This window comes from Cyprinus carpio, chromosome B14, assembly GCF_018340385.1.
Source record: "Cyprinus carpio isolate SPL01 chromosome B14, ASM1834038v1, whole genome shotgun sequence".
Lineage (NCBI taxonomy): Eukaryota > Metazoa > Chordata > Actinopteri > Cypriniformes > Cyprinidae > Cyprinus > Cyprinus carpio.
Genome location: NC_056610.1, coordinates 24,942,245 through 24,963,767, shown reverse-complemented (window position 1 = coordinate 24,963,767; position 21,523 = coordinate 24,942,245). Strand labels below are relative to the sequence as shown.

General features: G+C 39.6%; 1 pseudogene; it reads right to left on the bottom strand.

Annotated features, from left to right (window-relative positions):
• Positions 1–14,678: 14,678 nt before the first annotated feature.
• LOC122139697 lies at positions 14,679–20,141 on the bottom strand (annotated as a pseudogene).
• Positions 20,142–21,523: the final 1,382 nt, after the last annotated feature.

The following is a 21,523-nucleotide window of genomic DNA, read 5'->3' as shown; positions in this document are numbered from 1 at the left end:
TTTTTCTTATTTTTATAATTTCAAATATCAGTATTCAACGTTTAAGTTTAATATATCAAAACATTATTTATGCATTTGTAACTGCAGGTCAAATGGTTTTATAAAGGTAAAAATCAATTTAAACTTACTGGAAAAGATAAATTTCTGTCTCTGCTGTGAACTGACCACCAGAAGAAGAATATCAAAAACTTTAGGAGTCCAGCTGTCCACAGTACAATAACACACTCAGCAAACATCGCCTAATTATAATTATTGATAAAATCCCAGAAAAATATCGAGATATTTTTTGTCAATATCGCACACCTCTAGTGAGGACATGTAAATGTTTGTTTCGATCATCGACCTCGAATATGGCTTATAGTCTGATACATGTAAGTAGTAGCATCATTATATGGCCACTAAGTCTAATGTTAACCTATAAATGTCTGCTTGTTTCTCACTGACTTACATTGTAGAAAGTCGTTCCTGGTCCAGAGAACAATGTTTGTGAATGTGACTGTGGAAATCAACAGACATGAACAGTGTGATTCTCATGATCCTGCATCCATTCCTAAGACATTTCTAATATGATGTTCTCCATGATATGAGATGATGATGGACTGAGTTTCTGAGAGCAGATGAATCTCCAGGACTTTACCTCTGTCTGAGATCTTCTTGAGCTCCTTTTTGCAGAAATCCTCCAGTTTGTCTCTCAGCTGATGGACCGATTCTCTCAGGTCATCAAAAGAGAGGAGAGAACTGAAGGGATCTTCATTTAAGTCTGTAGATTCAGGAGGTGCTGAGAGAGACTGGAAACTCTACAGAAAAACAGAAAACAAAACTCATCAGCTCCACACGTCACCCAATAACCTGCACCAACATCAGATTTGTGTGTCTCTTGTTGACTTGACTGATCTTTAGTAACTTACCTCAATCCAGCACTTTCACAACATCAGCTTCATTCTTTTCATTTTCATTATATGACATTAGAACTACAGATATATATATATATATATATATATATATATATATATAATAAATAATTTATATTATATGTTTAGATATTTGCCACTTACACTCTATAGAGCCTTTCACACCGCGGGAACCTTTTCATAGTACCAGAACTAATTGTGGAACTACCCAGATTTTTGGTGTTTTTGCGCCGCGGGAACTGGGTGCAATTTTAGTACTGGACTGCCTTTTTTTCGAGAACCAAATTAGTTCATACTCCGGAGCAGGGTCTAACCAGCACAACTGGTACTACCCATGATATAAGGTATACACTGATTGGCCAGACGCGTACAAAAAAACGCCCTGACATGACATGATTTAAAACGCTGTGAAAACATACTGTAAACATTGTGTGTCAACTTATTTCACAAGTATGATGAACATCGATAGATAGACGGAGCTGAAGTGCAGGCACTTGTAGCAAATGTAGCACTGCCAGTTGTCGTTGGAGATTCTTAGTACTCCTTTCTGTTCTTTCAATTGCTTTATGTATACATCGACATTCCATGTTCATTATTGTTAATCCCGTGAGACACAACAAAAACACAAACTCCGATCACAGCATCTCCATCCTCCTGTTGTTAACGTTGTTCTTTTATTTGTTTTCGTTGTTGAACGCCACGCATAAATGACGTCGCTGTCGACCGGCTTAAATCACTCACTAGTACACACTGTCGGTGCGAATGCAGCCCTTTAAATGGTACTGGAAAATAGTTTGTGCAAAACGTCCCAGTACTTTAGTACTGTACATACAGGTGCTGGTCATATAATTAGAATATCATCAAAAAGTTTATTTATTTTCACTAATTCCATTCGAAAAGTGTAACTTGTATATTATATTTATTCATTACACACAGACTGATATATTTCAAATGTTTATTTCTTTTAATTTTGATGTTTATAATTGATAACTAAGGAAAATCCCAAATTCAGTATCGCCGAAAATTTGAATATTGTGAAAAGGTTCGATATTGAAGACACCTGGTGCCACACTCTAATCAGTTAATTAACTCAAAACTCCTGCAAAGTCTTTAAATGGTCTCTCAGTCTAGTTCTGTATGCTACACAATCATGGGGGGAAGACTGCTGAATTGACAGTTGTCCAAAAGACGACCATTGACACCTTGCACAAAGAGGGCAAGACACAAAAGGTCATTGCAAAAGAGGCTGGCTGTTCACAGAGAGCTCTGTGTCCAAGCACATTAACAGAGAGGCGAAGGGAAGGAAAAGATGTGATAGAAAAAAGTGTACAAGCAATAGAGATAACCGCACCCTGGAGAGGATTGTGAAACAAAACCCATTCAAAAATGTAGGGGAGATTCACAAAGAGTGGACTGCAGCTGGAGTCAGTGCTTCAAGAACCACTAAACAAAGACATATGCAAGACATGGGTTTCAGCTGTCGGATTCCTTGTGTCAAGCCACTCTTGAACAACAGACAGTATCAGAAGCATCTCAGTTCAAAAAGGACTGGACTGCTGCTGAGTAGTCCAAAGTTATGTGCTCTGATGAAAGTAAATTTTGCATTTCCTTTGGATATGAGGGTCCCCAGAGTCTGGAGGAAGAGAGGAGAGGCACACAATCCATGATACTTGAGGTCCAGTGTAAAATTTTCACAGTCAGTGATGGTTTGGGGTGCTTTGTCATCTGCTGGTGTTGGTCCACTGTGTTTTCTGAGGTCCAAGTTCAACGCAGCCTTATACCAGGAAGTTTTAGAGTACTTCATGCTTCCTGCTGCTGACCAACTTTATCGAGATGCAGATTTCATTTTCCAACAGGGCTTGGCCCCAGCACACAATGCCAAAGCTTCCAGTACCTGGTTTAAGGACCATGGTATCCCTGTTCTTAATTGGCCAGCAAACTCGCCTGACCTTAACCCCATAGAAAATCTATGGGGTATTGGGAAGAGGAAGATGCGATATGCCAGACCCAACAATGCAGAAGAGCTGAAGGCCACTATCAGATCAACCTGGGCTCTCATAACACCTGAGTAGTGCCACAGACTGATCGACTCCATGCCACGCCGCATTGCTGCAGTAATTCAGGCAAAAGGAGCCCCAACTAAGTATTGAGTGCTGTACAGTACATGCTCATACTTTTCATTTTTATACTTTTTAGTTGGCCAAGATTTTCTAAAAATCATTTCTTAATATTTGTCTTAATTTATATTCTAATTTTTTGAGATACTGAATTTGGGATTTTCCTTAGTTGTCAGTTATAATCATAAAAAAATAAAATAAATAAACATTTGAAATATATCAGTCTGTGTGTAATGAATGAATATAATATACAAGTTTCAGTTTTTGAATGAAATTAATGAAATAAATCAACTTTTTGATGATATTCTAATTATATGACCAGCACCTGTATAAGGTGCGTTTTCCACCGCAGGAAACTTTACCCAGGAACTAGGGACTTTGGGCTGGTACTGTTTGTGTTTCCACCGCAGGAACCAGGATCTAAATAAAGTTCCGGGTAAAAAAATGCCCTCAGAAAGTCCCTGCTGGCGAGGTAGTACTTTTTTCAAAGTTCCGGAACTTTTGGGGGGGGGGGCGGGGGGCTTGGGTGCTGAGCATGCTGATTGGTTGAGTTCACGCAGCATTGTGATTTCAGCCACCATTTATTCTGATCATTTTCAAAATATTACTGTTATTGTGTCATGGTATGTAATTTTTAAAAGTATTTCAGGCGAGAATATAGTTGTTTAAAACTCAAATCTGCGGTTTATTTATAAAGACAGCGGCTATTTAAAAACTGAAGGTCTGTCTGCACTGAGAGCAGCTGTAGACTCTCTTCTGATCCTTATGATCCCAGCAGTCTGTAATACAGCTCTTACAGTAACTGTGTCCACAGGGAATGACCACTGGATCCTTCAGGAGATCCTGACACATTGGACATAAGAACTCATCCTGAGAAACTCTGGCTTCTGCCATTTTTACTGCATGAATACAGAGACACAAACACACAACAGCTCAACTACACTTCAGCTTCTCTTTCCCTGAACTGATGAGTTGAAATAGTTTCCTGGTTCTGTTAAAGTGAAATGTGTAAAACAGGTTTGTAAGGCTGTAAATAAGGTTCCTTGTTCCTGCTCCTGTAGTCTGTCTCTCTCTCTCTCTCATACACACACATCACACACACATTCTTGCATGCTGCATGTGGTTTAAGGGGAATTTCCATAGGCATAATGTTTTTTATACTGTACAAACTATATTTGCACAGCTTACTATATTTTTAAGCCATTTGGTTTACATGGACACGGGAAGTGTAAACCTCATAAACCATGTTCATGTTGTAATAGCCATGTCATTATGCACATTTGTCCTCATAAATCTTATAAACCTGTACGCACATTCACACAGTGTGACAATGAAATGCAGTGCATGGTGAGGAAGATTATAAGTTTTCTACAAGGAACTGTCGGCAACCAAGATCTTGATTACCACACTGTCCTAACTATGACTAATAAGAAGCGGAGCTCAAAAAAACTGTTCAAGACCCAACCACCAAAAAGATATTGATGAAGATTTGCCAGTCTTGGATTACTTCCTAATCAAACCACCAATTTCAATCGTAGCTCAAAGATATGTTCTGACCATTATCTTTGTTTGTGCCAAATTGCAGCTTCGACTACAGCAGGCCAGCAAGAAAGTGATGACACTGGTGAAGCTGGACTGAAAGCGGCTCAGCAACTCTGATCAGGGACTAATTCCGACTGACCCTTACCAAACAAGTTTGCTGTTCTCGCAAGCTTAGATGACATTGATAAAGAAGAAACAGCAATCACCACAGCCATCGTGGAATCTGCCACGTGGCCTGCAGTGGTGGCGGGGAGCATTTTCAGCAGCTAGCTACTAGTTCTACAAGGAATCTCTGATCCAAGAGAGATGATAACCTCGACCACCGAATTTCATAGCCGAATCGGCCAGACAACAGTGGTTTTTTCCCCTCATTGTCTGTGGAAGAAGGCCAACATCACTACTGCAACTATGATATGACTCTTCTGAATCTTGGTCATTCTTATTATGTTATATGTATCAGAAACCTGAACCAAGAAGCTTGAGGTCTTCCAAATTCAATGCTTCTACAAGTCCTCGGCCTCTCCCAGTGTGACTGACCATTATATGTGATCATGCCCATCTTCAAGAAAGGTGACAGCCATGAATGTAAGAACAATCATGGCATTAGTCTACTGTCAATTAACGGTAAAGACTTCATGAAAATCGTCCAATCACAGCTACAGCAACATTGTGAGCAGATGAGCCACGAAAAAAACAAGCCAGATTCAGAGTCTTCACTGAGGCTGTTGTGAGAATCGTTATGGTCAAATTAGTGTTCGATTGTGTGCACTGGACATCACTCTGAAAGGGTGCTGTAGACTGAAGATGTCCCGCCTAAAGTCATCCGCCTCCTCCAGAACTTCTACGACGGCTTGAGAAGCTGCATACACGTTTCCAGAAAGGTGTCGGTGGAGTCTTCCATCTGTACAGGTGTCTGGAAAGGTGAAGGTAGCATCCCCATTTTTGTTCAATACATTGATCTATGCAATCATGAGGAAGGTCTTCAAGAACAAGCAGGGAGTTCAGTACAGCATCGACAGTATGTGAGCGAACTTATGTTTCTGGACAATTGCACCATCCTGGCCGATATGGATACAGAGGCCAGCGTTGCCCTTTATGACATAGCCTGTTTCGCTGAGCCATATGGACTGAAATTCAATATCGATGAGACCAAAGTTATGATGACTGATGGCTCACCAGCATCTGTCAAAATTGAACAAATACAAAAACTTCAAGTAGCTATGATCTCTGCAAGAGAAGAAGATTGCCTTGAAGGATGAAGTTCATAGCTGAATCGGTGTGGAACAAGGCCAACATCACTATTGCAAACTAAGATAAGACTCTTCCAAACCTTGGTCATTCCCATTGTGTTATATGGATCAGAAACCTGGACCATCCTTAAGTCAGAACTTAGCAAGCTCTAGGACTTTTTGATGCTTCCGACAAATCCTCTGTGTCTCCCAGCGTGACCTACTCCGGAACAAGGGTATCCAAAAAGAGTGTGGTGACCAGCCTACAACTGAAGAGGCTTTCCAGATGCGATGTCTGCAGTGTTTTTGACATCTGCTGGATGAGTAGTGATCGAAAGCCACTCTAACTACTCTGGCACCGCCAACCTCAAAAGTTCACTGTGCTGGGCCGAAGAAGACCAGGCTGAAGCAAATTGATGATGACCTAAGATACCAATGCATCACCCTTAAAGATGCCAAGGCCTTGGCCACTGATCGATCTGCATGGAAGAGTGTAATGAATGAGGTTCAGAAAACCTGCGGCACCCACAGCAGCATATGCACTTTAGAGGCGGTTCTGGCCCGATGCCAATGGCAAGTCTTGACAGTGTCTGTGCTGTTCATGTCAGTGTTTTTGCATCATTCAGATGAACTGAGAATGCCTTTAACCTTTAACAACGTGAGTTTAAAATATACTTGCTTATCCCCCAGCAGTTTTTTTAGGCGACTGTTATTTTAGAATGTATGGCCTTATTGTTTCCATGGCGATGCATCATGCTTGTCATGTGGCACACCTCAGCCACAATAGTGCTGAATGACAGATGTATCGCTTTTATTTAGTTTTTTTCCTTTTTTATTAAAACATTCATAAACGTGTTCCTTTATAATGACCATGTTAGTTTATCTATGAGGGCTGATGGGCACCGCCATGTCAGTTTGTGCTGAATACGAGCTTTGGGATTTACAACACATAAATTAATCCTCTATTCCTGAAAGACAAGACTAAAAGCCATTGCACACTGAGTCTGAAATGTTCGATAGAGTTGCGTTTTTCCATTTTTTGCATTCGTCATCCTTTCCTATTAAAATGCAGAAAATCGAACCTGATCCGAATTTTTTATGACGGACGAAAGTTTCGGAGGCAGTATGTGAAGACCTTTACAAGACTTTACTTACTTTCTCCTAGTATGTCTAGCAATCGATATTAGGAAAAGCTGCAGTAATCATGTGCGCACAGAGATGGATTAACACACATGCCCAGGGCACTGTACCAGAGGGAGGCCCAGCCTAAATACCCCTACTCCCGGAACATAATTTCAGCCGTACCCCCTCAGATTTCTGAGGCAAGTGGATTTTGAATGCAGCTTCCAAAAGACAAAAAAATAGCAGAACAATATTTCTTTATATTTGATGAAAGATTACACTGGTATGATTAGGTCGTTCAGTGTGTGGCACATCATCAGCAGCTGCTAAATTCAAATCTGCATTCACAGACAGCTGCGTTTGTAAGCAAGATAATTAACAATGTAAGAAACTTCAGTGTTTATTGGGAGTTTTTGAGAGGGCTTGAATTCTGGCTAGTCTAAAGTCAATGATAGTGTATTTTGATCATAAAAATGCTATTTTGCTCTCTTTCTGTAAAATAAACAGGGCTGGATTTACCTCTTATCGTGACATTTAGGTAAAATAATATTTTGGTCCTCCCTTCCTTATTATTGTCTTAATTTGTTTGAGAATGGAGATAGACCATTCAGTTAATAGGCTCCTGCATCGTGGCCACATTAGAGACTTTGAATTTCTTTAAAACATTAAATATTTTGAAGATTGCTGGATACAGTTGATAGAACATGTCCTGCTGATTTAGCTTTTATTAAGTGCTGCCCTGAATAAGCTGTTTGAAATAACAGATGCTTATTTATAGTCCACAAGATAAAATAATAACTATTTAAACAAATGAACCATCTATTACTGCTCTTTATAATAATAATAATAATAATAATAATAATAATGAATATGTTATATTATAAAATTAATGTTCTTATAATAATTATAATATTAAATATGTTTTATTTATACAGCACTTTCTTAGGCACTCAAAGCACTTTAAATTGTGAGGTTGGATCTCCTCATCCACCACCAGTGTGCAGCATCACCTGGACGAAGTGACCACAGCCATAGTGCTCCAGAACACCCAAAACACAGCAGCTTACTGGTGGAGAGGAGACAGAGTGATGAAGCCCATCAGTAGATATATGAGGAATGATGAGGAGGTCATGATGCTCAGAGACCAATGGACAAATTTGGCCAGAATGCTGAGGTCACACCTCTACTCTGTTCAAAAGTTATCCTGGGATTTTTTATTACCACAGAGAGTCAAGACCTTGGGTTAACATCTCATCTGAAGAAGGGTGCTTTTCTCACAGTATAGTTTTCTTTAGAATCTTTCGACTGATAAGCGCCATTGTCAACTCGCATGCAGCTTTATTGCATGTCCAACAGAGTCGTACTATAAAAGCACAGAATGAAAAGCTGTCCTGCGAGCCCAGCCCCAGGATGACGATATAAGAGTCCTAAGGGTAACATGGGATTTTTTGCTGTTCACACTGGCTAAATATGATCAGATTACAATCGGGTATGCACCAAACTGCTGAAACAGTTCTACTCTGCCATCATTGAGTCATTCCTGTGTTCATCTATAACTGTCTGGTTTGGTTCAGCTACAAAAACAGACATCAGATGACTACAACGGACAGTCAGGACTGCTGAGAGGATTTATTGGTGCCCCTCTACTCAATCTCCAAGATCTTTACATCTCCAGAGTTAGAAAAGAGGCTAAGAAAATCACTCTGGACCATTCACACCCCAGCAGACTCTCTCTTTGAACTGCTACAGAGCACTGAGCACCAAAACATCCAGACACAAGAAACAGTTTTTTCCCCAGGCCATATCCCACCTGAACAACACACAACACAGCACAGTACTGAACATCTGTAAATAACTCATCAAACTTTCATCTGTATATAGCACATATGCGCATTCACAATTCTGTCTATGGACATTTTCCCTTTCTCTGTATTTTATTACTATTGTTATTTATAACTTGTTGTCTATTCTCTTTATTATAAGTGTTTTTATTACCTTAATTATTTGTATGTCTGCACTATGTTTGTACTTTCTGTAATGGAAGCTCCTGACACCAAGACAAATTCCTTGTGTGCGTGAACACATTTGACAATAAAGCTCTTTCTGATTCTGACAAAAGTCAGATTTGAACTGACAGTCTGAACAATGCTTTAGAGAACATTAAAAAGTATTTTTAAATATTTAAAAACTAGATAGAGAGAACAATCAGAAATAATGTGTTCATAATATAAACAGAACATTAGAAAAACGTTGTTAGAACATATTTTAGTTTGCTGGGACACACAGAGGCCTTCAGGAGCTGCTGGATGTTTTGGGCTGCAGTCAGATCTGCTGCGTCACTGTGTTTTTAATGCTGGAGTATTGAGTTTCTCTAATAGCATGTATTCGTTTAGTGGTAGTAGAGAAACACAGTAAGCACAAAAACTCACTGTTTCAGCTTCCAGATGTGCTCATTCTCTCATACTGTAACACCCTCATATTCCTGCGGTCTGTTAGATGTGCAGAACCTCTGTGTCTCATGTCTCAAGTGTTAAAAATACTCTGGCACACAGCTTTACCATCATGCACTGTAAAAATAATCCACTGCATTTACAGTATGTTACAGTAGAAAAAAATATAGCAGCTGTGGATGCCACAAATTCACTGTCAAAATATGGCGATGACCTTTCAGACACACTGGATTTACTTTGAAATTATTTCCACTCAGACATTGCTAATCAATTTCACAAATAATTACAAAGAAAAAGCAAGTAAATACTTTGAAATTAAAATATGAAAAATAGTATTTTCTTGTAAAACATACTACAAATAATCTTTGTTTTACATACAATTAAAAAAAAAAAAACTTTATAGTGCATTATGGAGCGGCATTTCAGTGCACTCCATCAAAAACGACACTAAAATAATGCAGTAAACACAGAAAATATAATATTCACAATCACCTGAATTCTGATCACCTGCAGCAGCTCATCAAGGACTCGCACTCTCCAGTCACTCACAGTTGTCAGGTCTTGTTGTTTCCTACCGGACTTCTCACCTGACTACCTACCTGTGATACACACCTGTTTATATCCAGTCCTCAGTCTTCTTCGGGCCAGCTGACCGTCCGTTCTCTCCTCCTGCACCTGTGGATTTAAAAGGACTGTTGTCCTCAGCTCAGTTACATTGCCTGCTGCTCATTGAACCCAGTCACTTACCTGCTTTTGTTTCTGCCCATCTGTTAATAAACACCTGTTTTAGAAGATAACCATATTGTTTATCTAAAGCCAAACTGTTTTATTCAAGTCCTTTCAGCTCCGTGTGCTTACTCGCTCTCCGGACACGTGCCGGCACGGACGACGACTTGGTTATTTTAACAACAGAAACACAGAGAGCAGCAAAATTATAGATTACTTTCACTAAAACACAGCAAAAAAAAAAAAAAGCTGCGAATATAGTTCTTCAGGCTAAGAACATTTCAAAAGAATCTTGTAATTATAATTTTGTAATTGTTGTTAGATAGCTAGGACAGAACTTAAACTTTGAAACTGCTGGTTATCTTTATTTTCTGCTCAAGATGAGAACGTTTTGATTATTGTAGACATTTTTAGTAGATAATGCTTTTAAGTAAAATATTAAAATAGTATAGATTTCAGGAGGAAAAGCCTGAACAGAAACAGTATTTTTGTCGCATGGCCTCGCATGTATCTAAATGTAAAAATACAATTTGTGTAAAAAAAAAAAAAAAAATTGTCTGGACCTCTGCTTGAAGAAAACATAGATATGTCTTGGAACTTTTAATTGAATACCCCCTGACTTATATAAAAAAGAAATCATTTATTTGTATGGTTTTGTAATATCTGTGTCACATATTTTTCTTATGTATCATGGTAGACAGGACTCTTATTATAGAACTTGATTACAGAAAAAGTGTTTTGAACATGGTAATGGATTAATACAAATAAGTAACAGGCTGGATGTACATTAACATTACATCTTAACACCTCTTAAAAAAAAAAGATCCTAGATCATATATTTTGTCTATAGCCTATAAAACAGCTTTGTAGGAAGATTTCAACACACGAGGAATTCTGAATGGAATTTTTTTTAGCAAGCCATTAATGACTTGAGACTCGATTCGGACTCGTGACCAAAGACTTCAGACTTGACTCAGACTCCAACTTAAAGACTTGTGAACATCTATGTCTTCTTCTATTGTGACAGTTGCTTAACAAAATAAATAATAATGTAATCAAATCCGATGAATCACTGAGGGACTTCTGAACATCTGGTTTTTACGGTGGTAAATTCTGTTGAAATAATCATTTCATACACTTTTATTAAAGGGGGTCAGATGATGCAATTTCAAGTTTTCCTTTCTCTTTGGAGTGTTACAAGCTGTTCGTGGAATAGATAAGATCCCTAAAGTTGCAAAGACTAAAGTCTCAAACCCAAAGAGATATTCTTTATGAAACTTAAGATTCGACCACACCTTCCTAAAACGGCTCATTCTAACACGACATGTCTACGTCACTGTGTGGGAAGATTTGCATAACGCCACCCAAATGTTCACGCAAAGAAAAAAGGAGTAACTTTTATTCTCGCTGTAGTATTGTTGCCGCTGGAGCCATGTTGTGGAGATGCTGTGTGTTTCATTGTGAAAGCGAAACTACTTTGTTTGGTCTTCCAAAAGAGGACACAACTAGAAGTCAGTGGTTAAGTTGTCTTTACAACACTGTTCCAGAACAGTTCAACCCAAATATTCAGATGTGTGCAGCGCATTTTACGGAGGACGAGGACTGTTTCCTGTGAGAGTAGCCTACTATAGCGGTGTTCTGACAAATAATGCTGACTCACAGCCTGTAAGTATGCTTTCATATTTAAAGAATTTGCCACTGATGATTCAAACGCGAGTTTTGAGCAGTGTAGAGTAGCACTTGTTGTTTGTCTTTTTTATGCAATCACAAATGCAGACATGGTTTTATGTTTACACAGTGCAGCGCAATGCAACGCAACGTGTAAAAAGACAGTAAAACTCATTATAATCAGTTATAATGTGCCCACTGGATGCAACAAATGCCTCGTATATTTATGGTTTTTATTGGGTTTTGTCTCGTCGCTCCATTACAGTATGTTAAGGGGCGTAACATTGCCGTCACACGCTTGAGGTATTCGGCCAATCACAAAGCACTGGACAGCTGGCCAATCACAGCACACCTCGCTGGTTCTCAGAACGATGAGCTGTTGTAGAAAAATTGACACGTTTCAGAAGGCGGGTGCGGTCATAGAGGAGAAACCAATAATGTACAGTATGTGGAAAATAATGGTGTTTTTTTTGTTACCTTAAACAGCATAATAAACACATTTCATTACACAAAATAATGTTCTTTTTAGCAACGTCCATATGACCCCGTTTAAAAAAAAAACATGTACCGTATTGCCAACAAGTAAATGTGCACTGTATAAAAGGACTTTTTTGAAGTTGTAAAATAATTATATTTAAAATAAAATACTATTTCAGTTTTTCTACATCAAAATGTCATGTTTAATTCAACATGTTATTTGACATTTCTTTGTAATTAATCGTGAAATTTACTTCCAATTTCTGAGTGAAAACTGTTTCTACACCATTTTTTTTTATGTTTTTTTTTTTAGCCTATATAATTTTTATGTACATTTATTCTTAACATTAACAATTTTTGATAAATAATTAGGTAATGTATGATTTAAAAGGTAGCATATTTAAATTGTTTTTAAATTAGCAACTTTTTTTAAGAGTGTGGAAGCTTGATTTTTGTCAGGAGTCACTAGAAAAAAAAAAAATAGCTTTAAATTAATTTTTCTGTGATTAGATCTTCTTCTAGGTTTTTCTGAGTATTCCGTGACAGAATGTGGGTTTGGGAAACACTGGCCAAAATGAATCCTTTAAAGAGTGTTAGCAAATCAGAAAAAATGTAAAACTAATTATTAACAAGCTGTAAACTAAAAATAAAAATGAATTCAGTGGTTAACAGCTAAATGTATGACAATAAAAACAGCGGCTCGTGATGCCATTAGACAGAAGAACAATTGCCGGAGCTCCATAAGGTGAGTAATGAAAATGATTTATTGTCTATGTGTGATCATTTGAATTAAAAAATCATTTTGATAGTAATAATAAAAATTGTGACTACAATAAAAACCAACAGAGTTTGAGAAAAGCACAGAAACACGTTCACTCGTCAGCAGGACTCACACACACTGATCTTACTGTCTATATGAGGATTTATTACACACATTTATTCTGACATGTTAACTGACAAAAGTTCAGCTGCAGAATTAATGTCATGAAGAGAAAAGAAGAGACTCTAACATCTCACTGTTACTGATTCATCATGCAGCTCAAAGCATTATGGCTAGAATCCCTCATCAATCTACAAACCCGACTTCCAAAAAAGTTGTGACACTGTACAAATTGTGAATAAAAACAGAATGCAATAATGTGGAAGTTTCAAATTTCAATATTTCATTCAGAATACAACATAGATAACATATAAAATGTTTAATCTGAGAAAATGTATAATTTTAAGGGAAAAATAAGTTGATTTTAAATTTCATGGCATCAACACATCTCAAAAAAGTTGGGACAAGGCCATGTTTACCAATGTGTGGCATCCCCTCTTCTTTTTATAACAGTCTGCAAACGTCTGGGGACTGAGGAGACAAGTTGCTCAAGTTTAGGAATAGGAATGTTGTCCCATTCTTGTCTAATACAGGCTTCTAGTTGCTCCACTGCCTTAGGTCTTCTTTGTCGCATCTTCCTCTTTATGATGCGCCAAATGTTTTCTATGGGTGAAAGATCTGGACTGCAGGCTGGCCATTTCAGTACCCGGATCCTTCTTGGGTTGTCCTTGTCCTCTTTAGTCCGGATGACATGGCGTCCCAGTTTTCCAGAAAGAACTTCAAATTTTGATTCGTCTGACCACAGAACAGTTTTCCACTTTGCCACAGTCCATTTTAAATGAGCCTTGGCCCAGAGAAAACGCCTGCACTTCTGGATCATGTTTTTAGATATGGCTTCTTTTTTGACCTATAGAGTTTTTAGCCGGCAACAGCGAATGGCACGGTGGATTGTGTTCACCGACAATGTTTTCTGGAAGTATTCCTGAGAACCATGTTGTGATTTCCATTACAGTAGCATTCCTGTATGTGATGCAGTGCCGTCTAAGGGCCCGAAGATCACGGGCATCCAGTATGGTTTTCCGGCCTTGACCCTTACTCACAAAGATTGTTCCAGATTCTCTGAATCTTTGGATGATATTATGCACTGTAGATGATGATAACTTCAAACTCTTTGCAATTTTTCTCTAAGAAACTCCTTTCTGATATTTCTTCTCCACTATTTTTTTCGCCGCAGCATTGGGGGGATTTGTGATCCTCTGCCCATCTTGACTTCTGAGAGACACTGCCACTCTGAGAGGCTCTTTTTTATACCCAATCATGTTGCCAATTGACCTAATAAGTTGCAAATTGGTCCTCCAGCTGTTCCTTATATGTACAGTTAACTTTTCCAGGCCTCTTACTGCTACCTGTCCCAACTTTTTTGGAATGTGTAGCTCTCATGAAATCCAAAATGAGCCAATATTTGGCATGACATTTCAAAATGTCTCAGGGGCCTTTCAACATTTGATATGTTATCTATATTCTATGTGATAAAATATAAGTTTTATGAGATTTGTAAATTATTCCATTCCCTTTTTTTACTCACAGTTTGTACAGTGTCCCAACTTTTTTTTGGAATTTGTATTCTGATTCATCAACATCAGTTTCACTGAAGATCCAACATAATTAACATTAAACCCAGGATAGAGCGTCTGAGTGAATGTGGTCTGGACTGTGTGGATGAGGATCATTGTGTCAGAGACGCTGTAGAAGGACAGAGTTCCTGCACTGTGATCCACAAACACTCCTATTCTACTGCTGATATGCCTTCACAGGGAGAACAGTCACTATCTTATTGTGTGTGAATGAGTATCTGGAGGGAGAGCAGAACAAACTCCAGGACTGATCATTAGATCCAAACATACAATTAATACCCCGTCCCTTCCTGCTGATGCTCTTATATGACACTGATATAAACACACCATAATCACCAGCACTCCACTCCAATCTCCCAGTAACAGCGTCCACACACACTCTCTCTACACAACACCTGAAAATATCCATCAAATCTGTCTGGATGATCAGGATACGGCTGATCTGTGTCAGTGTAAGTAATCACTCTGTTGCTCTCAGACAGACAGAGGTAATTATTCACTGTGTTCAGATCCAGAGTGAGCTGATGAGAATCTGATGGAGATAAAACACACCAGAATCAGGAAGTTTATGAATCTGTTTGATCTTGATCTTTTTATGTAGCTGAACTCTTCATGTTCAGTGTATCATCAGTGTCTCAGTACAGACGAACAGATATCAGTGCAAATCATCATTTACTCTTCAGTTATAAAACTCTTCTTTCACCGTATACAGGAAGAACATGAACACACTCAGTGAGTTTTTCTGCTGGTTTTCTTATTGACTTACATTGTAGGAAGTCGTTCCTGGTTCTGGGAACAATGTTGGTGAATGTGACTGTGGAAATCAACAGACATGAACAGTGTGATTCTCATGATCCTGCATCCATTCCTAACACATTTCTAATATGATGTTGTTCCTCCATTATATGAGATGATGATGGACTGGTTTCTGAGAGCAGATGAATCTCCAGGACTTTACCTTCTGTCTGAGATCTTCTTGAGCTCCTCTTTGCAGAAAATCCTCCAGTTTGTCTCTCAGCTGATGGACAGATTCTTTCAGACCATCAAAAGAGACGAGAGAACTGAAGAGATCATCATTTCCGTCTGTAGATTCAGGAGGTGCTGAGAGAGACCTGGAAACTCTACAGAAAACAGAAATCAAAACTCATCAGCTCCACACTTCACCCAATAACCTGCACCAAAATCAGATTTGTGCGGCTCTTTGTTGACTCGACTGATCTTTAGTAACTCACCTCAATCCAGCACTTTCACAACATCAGCTTCATTCTTCTCATATTCATTATATAGTGTTTGACACTTATAGTCTCTGTGAACTAACAGCTTAAGCACATCAATGGAGTCTCATTGTAGGGTTCAGTAGATTTGCTCAGGAAAAGCATCTCAAAGGCTACGATTAAATTTACCATTATTTATAACTTTAGAGCAGTTAAAGATACTGAAGCTTCACAAGGATCCTTAAAACATGCTCAGGTTTGGTTTGGGTTTCCAAACACTGAAGCATTGTCCACTATGATCTGTTCTTGTAGATCTGTGTTACCTGCAGGAACTGGATGTGATGCTGTGTGTGTGAAAGCTGCTCCAGCTCAGCGTCTCTCCTCCTCAGATCATTGATCTCCTGCTCCAGTCGCTCCAGTCGTTCTTCAGCTCGACTCACTGCAGTCTTTTCCTGATCTCTCTGATCAGTCGTATCAGCTCAGAGCGGCTTCTCTCAATGGAGCGGATGAGCTCAGTAAAGATCCTCTCACTGTCCTCCACTGCTGTCTGTACAGAGCGCTGTTAGGACACACAGTGATTCAGCTTCAGTGAGTCTGAACTGAGACAGAGACAAACTTCTCTTCTTCTCCAGATCACCTTTATGAGACTCCACAGTCTCTCTCAGCTGCTGAAGATCTTTCTCTCTCTGCTGGATTCTCTGCTGGAGTGTCTTCTGCGTCTCCTTCAGCTGCTTCTGCAGGACAAACAGATGATAGTGAATCTCACAGAAAACTACTTGTGCTCTAAATCATCATGAACAGATGAATCCAGTAAAAGTGGAGCTGATAACTAATTACAATTATCGTACATTAATTACTACAAGTGTAAGTATTAAAGTAAAGTTGTGACATTTGCCAAGTATGGTAACCCATACTCGGGAATTGGTGCTCTGCATTTAACCCATCCAAGTGCACACACACACATCAGTGAGTAGGGAACACACACCCGGAGCAGTGGGCAGATATTTGCTCCAGCACCCGGGAAGCAATTAGGGGTTCAGTGCCTTGCTCAAGGGCACTTCAACTATGGGTATTGAGTGTGGAAGAGATTTTTACTCTTCATTCACTCCCCCCACCTACAACTCCTGCAGGCACTGAGACTCAGGATGACACACCTGCACAAAAAACTGCCCATACCTCCAATGACCAGGTGGTGCTCTGTCTTGTCTCCAGTCGACGTAAGGAAGACCCTATCTAGGATAACCCACGCAAGGCTGCGGGTCCTGACGACATACCTGGCCGTGTGCTGAGAGACTGTGCTGCACAGCTGACAGATGTCCTAACAGATATCTTCAACACCTTGCTGAGCCAGGCAGTCGTCCCCATATGTCTCAAATCCACAACCATCATACCGGTACCAAAAAAAATCACCTGTGTCCTGTCTAAACAATTACCGTCCCATAGCACTGACTTTAATCATGATGAAGTGCTTTGGAGAGGTTAGTCATGCACAACATCCAAACCAGCCTCCCCACACACAGTTGATCCGCTCCAGTTTTGCATACTGTCCAAACCGCTCTACGGACGATGCAATTTCCTCCACCCTCCACCTGGCTCTTACCCACCTAGAAAATAAAGACTCCTATATTAGAATGCTGTTTCATCGACTTCAGCTCAGCATTCAACACAATAATACCACAACAGCTCATAAACAAACTAAACCTGCTGGGCCTTAAAAATTCCCTCTGTAACTGAATCCTAGACTTTCTAACTGAAAGACCTCCGTCTGTCAGTGTCGGCCACAACACCTCGAGCACTACCACACTGAGCACAGGTGCCCCACAAGGCTGTGTGCTCAGCCCGCTGCTCTTCACGCTGCTGACCCACGACTGCACTGCCAAGTTCAGCTCCAACCACATCATCAAGTTTGTGGATGATACAACTGTGGTAGGTCTCATCAGCAACAGCGATGAAACACACTACAGAGAGGAATTGGCACAACTGGCTGAATGGTGTGCCACTAACAACCTGTCCCTCAATGTGGAGAAGACAAAGGAGGTTGTGATGGACACAACCCCCCCCACTCCCCGCCCACTGACCATAGACAGCTCGACTATGGAGAAAGTCAGCAGCACAAAATTCCTGGGGGTGCACATCACAGAGGATCTCACCTGGACCACCAACACCATGTCACTCTCCAAGAAGGAACAACAGTGCCTACACTTTCTCCGCCGACTGTAAAGAGTAAGTCTCCCTCCACCCATCCTCACCACATTATATAGGGGAACCATTGAGAGTGTGCTGACCAGCTGCATCACTGTCTGGTACGGGAACTGTAGTGCAGCAGACCGCGCAAGACCCTCCAGCGGACAGTGAACAACAGCTGCAAAGATCATCAGTGCCCCTCTCCCCTCCATCCTGGACATTTTCCCTACATGATGCTCCAGCAAAGCCAACAGTATCGTGAAGGACACCACCCATCCCCCCCACAGTCTCTTCCAGCTCCTACCCATCAGGAAACCGGGCATCAGAGCCCACTCCGCCAGACTGCTCAACAACTTTTTCCCCCAGGCTGTGCAATCCCTGAACTCAAATCACCCTGCCCCCCTCTGAAACCCCTCACAAGCCCTCTACCTCCTGAAACATGGACCATCTCACCTCCTCCACCCCCCACACACCCCCAACCTTACCACATCACAGAGAAAAACTGTCTGAAACATTCTTTTTTTTGTGCAGTTCTCCTCTATGCACACTAGATACTTTTCACACACACTGCTGTGTGTACATAATCCCTCAAAAGACTCAAATATGTGTTTACATGCTCGTGCACTACAAATCATCTTGCACTGTTCCCCAGCCAGCTGCTTCACTTATGATGTTTCTCTTTGCACATGTACAGTATTATGTGAAGCATTCGTATAGTCTATATATTTTTCCTTTTCAGTCTATGTATAGGTAAACATTTATATATAGTATATTCATATTCAAAATCTGTCAGCAGGTTAGTTGTGTATAGGTTCAGTGTTTATGTGTAGCATTTGTATAGTTTCTATTTTGTTTTAAGTTTATGTATAGGTAGACATTTACTGCATATATGGTATTTAAAGTCAAAATCTGTCATCAGTAGGTTAGTTGTGTATAGGTATATTATTATGTGAAGCATTCGTGTAGTCTGTATTTTTTAGCTTATGTATGGGTAAACTTTTATATATAGTATATTTATAGTCAAAATCTGTGAGTAGGTTAGTTGTGTATAGGTTTTATACTGTTTTACTTCATTGTTGTATGTCTGTATTTATGTAGCACTGTGAGGCTTGACATTTCATTCCACTGTATGTCCACTCATGTAGCAGAATGACAACAAAGCTCAACTTGAACTTGAACTCGAAACATCAAAGTCCGGGTTACAAGTCCATCTCTCTAACCATTAGGCCACAGCTGCCCCTCTTATTTATAAAAGTAAAAGTGACACAGACATAGACCTTTACACTGACAGTGTTTCTGTGTAATTACCCTGTGGCTCTACACTGAGTATTAACTTGATCGCTAGTTTTAAATACCTGTTTCTCTGTCCTCTGTGCTGCAGCTGATACAATGTCATGGTTTTTTATGTTCAATAACCGTACACAGCAAACATATACATTTCGGATCAGTGCGACAGAAACCTCAAGGAGTCGTCACCCCGTGACACAGATCATCTCCTGCAGTCGTCCAGTGGCTTCAATCACTTTGTGTGGTTTATGTGAAATGAATGTAACTCCTCATGACGGTCAAAGATGAGTTTGACAGTAAGAGTCCAGACACACCAGACAGGACTTGACGGCTTTGTATTTTCTTCCAGTACAGACGTCACACTGAACATCTCCAGCTCCAGCGTCACAGTCAGCAGAGAGTCTGGTCTTCTTCAGTTTCTCCACCAAAGACTTCAGCCAGCATGGTGTTTCTAGCTAAAGCAGGTCTTGGACTGAAGGTCTGTCTGCACTGAGGGCAGCTGTAGACTCTCTTCTGATCCTCCTGATCCCAGCAGTCTGTAATACAGCTCTTACAGTAACTGTGTCCACAGGGAATGACCACTGGATCCTTCAGGAGATCCAGACACACTGGACACAAGAACTCATCCTGAGAAACTCTTGCTTCTGCCATTTTACTGCAAGAATACAGAGACACAAACACACAACAGTTCAACTACACTTCAGTTTCTCTTTCCCTGAACTCACGTGATTCCTGTTTCCTGCTTCTGTGTTTGAGTCACGTGAGTAAAAAAAAACAAAAAAAAAAAAAACAAGAAAGCAAGCAGCTTCCTCATTCCTGTGAGTCATACACACACACACAAAAAAAAAAAAAAAAAAAAAACAAGAAAGCAAGCAGCTTCCTCATTCCTCAGTGCATGGTGGGTCTTTACAGTGTCTGTTCTGTTCATGCCAGTGTTGTGCATCATTCAGATGAACTGAGAACACCATTAAATTACAAATCCAATTAATGGTTTTTTTTGTTGTGCAACTCATGACCTCAGTCGTGGTACTGAAGGTGGAAGAGAGCGCTGGTCATTCACTCCCCAACCTACAATCCCTGCTGGTACCGAGACTCGAACCCAGGACCTTTGGGTTACAAGTCCGACTCTCTAACATTTCACATCTTAGTAAAACCTGTTTCTACACTATTTTTTGTTTTTTTTTTTTTTTTTTTTTGTGTAAATCTGTATAATCCAATTTTTAAATTTATTTTCATATAAAAATAATGCACCTATATTAAGGTAATGTAAAAAGGAAACCTGGCTGAGCTTTCAGTTGCTGATCTGATACTACAGCGATGTTAAAATACATCACACCTGAGGCTCATCAATATCATCAATATAAAATACATCAATGAAGCACCTGAAGCTCATTCATGAACACATTCACTCTCTCTCACTCCATTCATCAGAGTTATCAGCGTTTAGAGATATCAGTCTGTGTGTTTTTCTCTCTCTATGGTTCTCTCTCCTCTCAGATCTTGTGTGAGATCATATTCAGTCTCATCTCAGATTAGCTGGAGCTCAAGCGCAGGAATTCAGTGAGGACGGACAGCAGATACACACGCTTGTGTAGAGATGAGCTTCTCCTCTAGAAATACACTTTCAGCATGTATAATGTCAGTGTATCTAGAGGATGTTGGAGTGATATATTTGTGATAATGTCAGTGTATATAGAATTAGAGAAGATTTTTGTTGCTCAACGGTGCTCTCTAGTGCTTCTCTAATTCACTGCATGATGATGGGAACATCTGAGAGGAAAATAAAAAATAGGCTATGTCAAAAGGCCATAAAGCCACACCACACCTTAATAATAATAATAATATAATTTAATTAATTGCACAATTTGTTTGTTAATTTCGAGTTCATATCTCACAATTTTGACTTTTGTTTTTCAATTCTGAATTTAATCTCATGATTGTAGCTTTTCCTCTCACAATTCTTTTTTTTCTTATTCTAAGTACGTCTTTCACAAGTATTTTCATAATTCTGAGCTAAAATATCACAATTGCAAGACATACACTTTAATTTGTAAGAAAAGGTCAGAATTGTGAGATGCAATTAAAAATTCAATTTCTTTTTAGCAAAACACCCCCCCCCCCCCCAAAAAAAAAAGAAAAAAC